Raw genomic sequence first — 7,863 nt, forward strand, 5'->3', positions numbered from 1 at the left:
GTCAGGCAACATTTATGTGATTAGATTACTTTCAGAAACATATTTAAATATAAATTCAACATAACTTACTTCATAATATAAAAGCATTCAATGTGGCTGTTGTTTAACAATAAAAGAAAACTTTAAACTCAAATCCTTCAAACATTATATCTTTACATTCCTTTTACGTCAGAAACTTCATTCTTTCAACACGACTACTTGCCTAATTTAACTATTGAAATATGATTGTCTATGAGGTTAATAGATCACAAGTTAAACACTTAAAATACAAATACATGGTTATCAAACATTCATTAACTCTTCACATAAGGGAATTTAACTCTTTTCAATAGAGGACAGCATGGTTAAATGTAGTATAAAAGGTTAATAAAATCCAAGTCCTATATCTCTTTAGTAGATAGTCATACATATATGAAAGTTATACCATTCTTCTTGTATTTACATGACAAATAACATGATATAAGTTGCATAATGATCAGACATTTAATTTACACGAGTCTCAGGTTTGCCTCAGATTTGTAGGGAGGCTTCACAAAGTCCTCAGGAATGTGGGTTAGTTTTATGGCTTTGTTGATAAGCATCTGTCTTCCCTCTAAGGTGGGAGTTTTTTACTCCAGTCCAAGTGGCCTTTAGGGTCAGTTCATGCTTTTAGTTTGTGTCATAATTGACCTTATCGAAATGGTTTCTTAGGAGGTCTTTCTGAGTCTGTTGTGCATCACTGATCAACCCCCACTTAGAGGATTACAAAGGTCAGTTCTGCAGGCCGAGGGTCTGCTCTTACGGACTTAGGAATCCAGGGAGTCTGTCTCTTATTTTACTTAAGAATCAAAGATTAGTTAACACAATCAAAGAACAAGCAGTTGTCCTCCTACACAGGTCAGGATTGGTCCAGAAATTAGTGTATCTTGTGATTTATAGTCGCTCAGTTTTTCCAGTAGTAGGGAAAAATCTTTTGTCAGGATTTCAGAGCCTGTTTTCTTTCACAGAATGTCAAAGACCCAGTGTGGATAATAACTTTGATATTACTTGGACGTACAGTAAGGATAGCTAGCAACAGGCCAGTCAGTTCCTCAGCAGATGTATCATCCATAGTTAGATTCTCAGTCTTTGCCAGTTTTACATGACTGGTCCCCAGTCAAAATAGTGCCTGAGTTAGCAGTGTTGTTTCTGGCCCCCTGGTTAGCTTCCCTGTGTTCAGTGGTTCTGGGGCTTTGATTAGCCGTAGCACTATTCGTATGAATAACTTCCTTGGCTTCAACACAGTTAATATTATTACACATTTCATTCCGAGTCAGTGGATCATACGTGTTGTATAATGAGAGTTCTGGTGGTGAACACTGGTGCTCTCTTATTTGATTTCATGATGGATTTGCCTCTGTGGCGGACGACGTCAGACCAGGTCCAGACTGGAGTTGATGTTTTCGGCCTAGCTCCTGAGTGGTGCCAGTGAGCAGCGTCATTAGGGAAGGCAGCTAGCGTTAAACTATTTAACTTAAAACAATTACTTGATGTGTATATAAAATGGTGTTTATGACCCATAATAACTTTTTAAATGTAACAGGAGCATTTCTAAACAAACAGCATGACGAGAGAGCCTTGAATTAAGAGAAGAAGGCTTACAGTGGTTTACAGTGTTTAACATGCAGTTCTAATGTTTTTTTAAACCTGAATGAACTGTGAAAGTTAACTGAAGTCAGGTTACTAAATGCATCTCTCTGTCGGCAGGGATTCCTCAAGTGGCGATTGTCACCAAAGTTGATGAAGCCTGTGGTGAAACTCAAAAGGATCTAAAGAATGTCTACAAGAGCAAATACCTGAAGAAAAAGGTGAGCTTCTGTCAGTTTTGTTACAGAAATGTAAAGTAAGTTCAGTATTTTTATAATGTGAGCTCACTGTAGATGACTTATTGTTTCTTTAAAACTGAGATCACAGACTTCAGCGCTAAGCTGGGTATTCCACTCAACTGCATCTTTGCTGTGAAGAACTACAGCTCAGAAACCTCCCCAGATGAGGATGTTGACACACTGATCCTGAAGGCACTGAGACTGATGATTGACTTTGGAGATGACTTCATTAACAAAATGTAAACCTACTTTCTGCTGAGATACATGGTCATCATACCATAATCCATAAGGAGGTATTAGTCTTTGCTTATTAGTTGTAGTAATATAATTGAGGAATCTGAGTTCACCGTATCAAGGCTTCTTTATCACCTAACAAGAAGTTTAATCTGAGTGAGAGCTTGCACACAGGTGCTCCTTACAATCATCACTACAAAATGCCAACGACCTCTGTCAGAAAGAAACAGACATCTCTATTAGAAAGATTTTTTGAATTTGGGGGATTGAGTGTTATAAATAAAATCAGTACATCAAAACTAATTCTTTATCATGAGGTGAATTTGTCCTTTTGTCCCAGTTTCTTCCACTGATACACTTAAATTGTCATTTCACCCCAGCAGTAAAAAAATATGTTTGACTTTAGTCTTTGTGACAGTGGAAACAAAGAGAACATCAGGCACCATGTTTTCATACTGGTGCAGAATGTGAAGTGCAGTGGTGCACCAGTGAGCTGCTATTATCCTGCAGTGCACTGAGGTTATTTCCTCGCCTGCTCTGGTTTGGTATCTTGGTGACTCACTGTGCACCACAGTGGAGGGATTAGGGACACAGTAGAGGGTGTGGTGAGAGCAGAGCAGGTCACTTATGTTTTTTATTATTTTGTCACTTTATCAGTTGAATGCACACTAATAAACCTCTCTGAAATCACACAAACCGCCATTTTTCTGTTTTGCTTGTCTTCACACTTCACAGACAGTTTTCTTGTAATGAAAGACTGAATAAAGATTAATAATTCTTAGCAGCTTCTGTCATCCACAACAGCCAGAATCATACTAACATCATTTACTTCACCCTGGTGTGCAGCCATATGGAGGAGAAGAGGAGTTTCACACTGTGGCACTGTTAGACTGTGTGCAACAAACACCAGACTGATGCAAAATAACCGCAGAAGCCTTTGTGCTGATGTGCACATTCAACTTATCGGTAATGATTAATTGTTCTGTACAGTTTTAAATCAACAAGTCTGGCCAAAGTGTTACCTGGAGCACACTTTTATTCACAATACAGGCCGACGTGTGATGAGAAACATGTGACAGAGGTTCAGGTTACATTTTATGCAGAAGTGTCTTGTTTAAAAAAAAAACCTAATCACTACCAGGATCACATGTATGTTGCAATAAAAAGATTAAAATAAGCAACTATTTCCTTCCCAAACTGTCAGCAGTTATTTTTGCAGGTAAAAAACAGTCAGATCAAATGAATTTAAACTTTAAAAATTATTTTAATATAAAGAAATACAACATACAACAAAAACTAAACCACATTTTAAAATTCTACTTTCATATATATATAGATGGATAGATAGATAGATAGATAGATATCTCACTACGGAGGTATTTCAACTGCAGATGGTTATTGTATGGATCATCGTGATGTACAGTAAAATCACAAGCTATTACACAGGAAAACATGGTTATTACTGGATCATTAACATGTCCAGAGAAATGAATCCAACTTAAAGGGCCCTATTTTAACGATCTAAAGAACACGGTCTGAAGCGCATGGTGCAAGTGCATTTAGGTCGTGTCCAAATCCACTTTTGCTAGTTTAGTAGCAGAAAAAATGATCGCAGTGCCAGGCGGGTGGTTCAAAAACGTTGTCCATAGTCTCTTAATTAAACATGGGAGTGTTTTGGGTATAACATGCAATAAACCAATCAGAGTGTCATCTCCCATTCCCTTTGAAAGTCAGGTGCGCTTGTACCTTGGCAGATTGCTATTATAATGGTGTATTTGCCAAGTAGTAAGAAGAAGCGCTTCTCTACAGAGGAAACAGATTTGCTTGTGCAGAATGCAGCTTACTGGTGGTTCCTACAGTCTTTAAAAGTAGAATGGGAGGCAGAGCCTTCAGCTATCAGGCTCCTCTCTTGTGGAACCATCTACCAGATTCGGTCCGGGGTGCAGACACCCTCTCTATGTTTAAGAGTAGGCTTAAAACTTTCCTTTTTGATAAAGCTTATAGTTAGGGCCGACCAGGCTCGCCTTGGATCAGCCCTTAGTTATGCTGCTATAGACCTAGACTGCTGGGGGACTTCCCATGATGCACTGAGCTCCTCTCTCCTCTTCTCTTTCTGTATGTATTCTTTTACCATTAATGCATGTTACTAACTTGAGTTCTTTGTGCTTTCTCATCCGCAGGAAACCCCATAAACCATGCTGACGTGTTGATGTCCTTATTCTGTTCTTCACCAGCTGTTCCTGCTGTTGCTGTTTGTTGCTGCTAGTCATGTATCTATTGTTGTTGTTGTCGTTGTTGTTGCTGTTGCTGTTCTCCCTCTTCTCTCTCTCTCCACTCAACTGGTCAAAGTAGATGGCCGCCCACCAAGAGCTGGGTTCTGCTTGAGGTTTGTCCCCGTTAAAGGGCAGTTTTTCCTTACCACTGTCGCCAAGTGCTTACTCATGGGGGAATTGTTGGGTCTCTGTAAATGAAAGAGTATGTTATAGACCTGCTCCATGTGAAAAGTGCCCTGAGATGACTTTTGTTGTGAATTTGTGCTATATAAATACAATTGAATTGAATTGAATTGAATACAGTGTAGTGTCCCCAAAATCACTTCACACATCAATGGTCTGCTGTTGGTTACACTACAACACTAAGTTTGGGGAAAAAGGGTTAAGGGTTATTGAATATTGTTTGAAGTATCTCTTTTCAGTGTTGCACTTTGTGGATGGTCCCTGCACACTCACCTCACAGCTGGTTTTACATAGAGAACAATGTTATTTATCCAGCTCAGAGGACAGCTTGTTTTGGTGAAATTAAGGCTGTAGTTCATTGTCTACTTCACTACCGTAGGAAAGAGCTCTCATTTGTATTTTAACAACATTTTGCTTATGATTTATTGATGTGTTCATCACTCTTAAGTGTCCTCTGGAAACACTTCAGTTGTGTTGTGGTATTTGCAGCGCGTTCCCTAAATGCTGCACATCTGTTGTCAAATTGATGAAGATGTCTCCTTAAGTTGCAGCGTGTTTGCCCTTCTTGGCCACTTTAAAAATATATTCATATATAGTGAAAAGACCTGTTACATGTTTAAATTATAAATGGAAGAGAATGAAATGAAATGTACAAAATATTGACCAGAGTGTGTGGGTTCTTGTGTTGCCTGAGTGAGGTTAAAAGATTCTAAAGTGATATGGATGTTAAAATCACCTAAAATGAGAATTTTGTCTCATACTTAGACATGAAGTGGGATAGTAGCTCGGCAAACTCTTGGATAAAAATATTGTTTGGTTTGGGCGGTCTGTAGATTATTAAAATGATTACAGGATCTTTAGAGTGTACCATAAAACCAAGGTGTTCAAAAGAAGTAAGATTATTAATTAAAATGGGAGTGCATTTAAAAACATTCCTGTAAATGACAGCAACCCCCCCTCCCCTGCCTGACAGTCGAGGTTGATGTAAGTGTGTAGAATCAGGGGGGTTGCTTCAATAAGAGGACTGCAGTCTCCCTCAGATAACCAAGTCTCTGCGAGTCCAGGTTATTAAAAGTAATAAAATCATGACATAAAAAAGACTTGTTATTAAGGGATCTGATATTTAAAAGACCAAAATTTATGGGTTTAGAAGTAAGAGCAGGAGCTAAAAGAGTTTGTTGGGGTCAGCAGCACATACTGTTGGCAGTAAAGGTCATAAAAACTGAACAGAGATCACTTCCTGGCAGGAGCCAGAGATCGTGAGGGTCATAGCCAAGGAGTGGTCTCTGTCATAGCACATGTGATCCTCCACTATCAGGTGTTATCAGTACTGTGATGACTCTCTGACTGGAGATGTAGTGGAAAATTGCTTGATCACTCAATAAAGACACAAAGAGAGCATTGTCAGGTTATGAAATAATGTAATCAAATAATACAATAAGATGTACAGTGCATTATATTTCTGAGAGGTAAAGATACCACCTAGCTATCATTTCTTTGTGTTACAAGTTGGCACTCAGCCAGTCCTTTAAATACTATTGTTCAGAATTTGAAATATCTATAGTTAACCTTACAGGTTAGCAAACATCCCTCAGATAGAAACAAAAGTCTCAGAAGTATGTTTTAATACAGTGGGCAAATAAAGTTGAACTGGACAATGATGAGAAGGGAAACTTGATCAGCTCCCCAATAAATCCTGTTTAGAGAGAAGGGATAAAACCTCTCTATTCAGCCGATGCTACTCACACCCTTATATTAGTTGCAGGAAATAAGGAGGGAAAACTTGATAACCCCATGAAAGTTTCTACTAGAAAACATGGTTGACACCTCTCTATTCATTTCATACAATAAACAGGCTACAACAGCAAAACCACTCCTATAATTCAACAAACTTCCATGTCCATATATGGACAAACTGGGTAAATGGCCGGGAAAGGAAGAGGGATAAAGGGAGTGGGAGGAAACCATGCTGTAGCAGTAAGATGTTCCTTTATGGGAACTAACACATAGTGCTATTTTGTCTACAGTTTGTAGTTTGGAAGATTTCTGAGTCAGACTTCCACAGCCTCATGTTATCATCAGCTGAAGATATTTTTAGACAGAAAATTTCAGATTTTCTTCATGGCCAGTAAAGTGACTACATGAAACATACATATGGTGTGGATGGGAAACTGAGCATAGGAGGCGAACATGAGGCACCTCTGCCAATTTATTCTTGTTCAACAGGTATTACTAAATTCATATTATTTCCTTGTTACTCACAACAGGTATAGTTGTTAACTCGAGAAAATGCAACTCCACCAGCTCTGTCGCGGCCTCTCTGCTCTGCTGCTCTGTGTCAGTGTGTGTTTGGTGGAGGAATTCAGGAAAACACAGACACAGAGCAGAGGGTCACTCCATCCCTTGTTCAAGCACTATAGTAAAACTGGCCTTAATATTCTCATTAAAATATCAGAAATATAGTGAGCCCCACAGGACTTAACAAGCCTGTGGCTCCACTGCAAAAAAAAGCATGTTACTCCACTAAAGTTACTTTGTGTTGCATTTAAATCACATTAGTATTTGCGTCACTGACCAACATTGCTTTAAATGTAAAATCAGTTCAACATAACCATTTTAGCCAACTTACAGATTCTGACGTTTTTTAAAATAACCTGATTTAATGTTAGCTTGTGCTAGCGAGCAGACAGAACAAACAGAGACACAGAGACAATCATATATTTAAGCATAGAGTTCCAACCGAAGGTGAGGCAAACTGTAATGGAGCAATCTGATGTTGCATCACGACATCACGTGATATGCAAACCTCTGGGTCAAGGTGGAAATATCTTTTGAATGAAAGGATTAATTTGATTTTTACTGGTGAAATTGTTATTTCTTTTATCAAACTGAAAGATACAGGTCCAAACTTAATCAGATCAATATATAAACATTCTTTAGATTAATGAAAGAGTTGCCAATTGAAACACTGAAGGATTTGTTGGACAAATATGAGGAGAACTTGTTTATGGCAGAACTGGAGACCTCAACCCACTGGTTTAAGGCTGGACTGGTCTAAGAAGCAAGAGGACGGAGCAGTTACCCGAGTCAGCAGCCAGGAGGCCATTAGTTACTGTCAGTACTGCAGAGCTCAGAAACCAGATTGGAATTCAAATTCAAAATTCAATTCAAAAGTAGTTTTGAGCCGGGTGGGACAACAGTTGTGTAAAAACTACTTTTTCAAGGACTTTAGAAATAAATGGGAGTTTGGAGATTGGTCTGTAATTATTGAGGGAGGACTGAGGGATCCAGGTTCTCAAGAGAACATGGGGGAACATGGCTGGTTACCA

This window comes from Thunnus maccoyii, chromosome 11 (genome assembly GCF_910596095.1).
Source record: "Thunnus maccoyii chromosome 11, fThuMac1.1, whole genome shotgun sequence".
NCBI classification, from domain to species: domain Eukaryota; kingdom Metazoa; phylum Chordata; class Actinopteri; order Scombriformes; family Scombridae; genus Thunnus; species Thunnus maccoyii.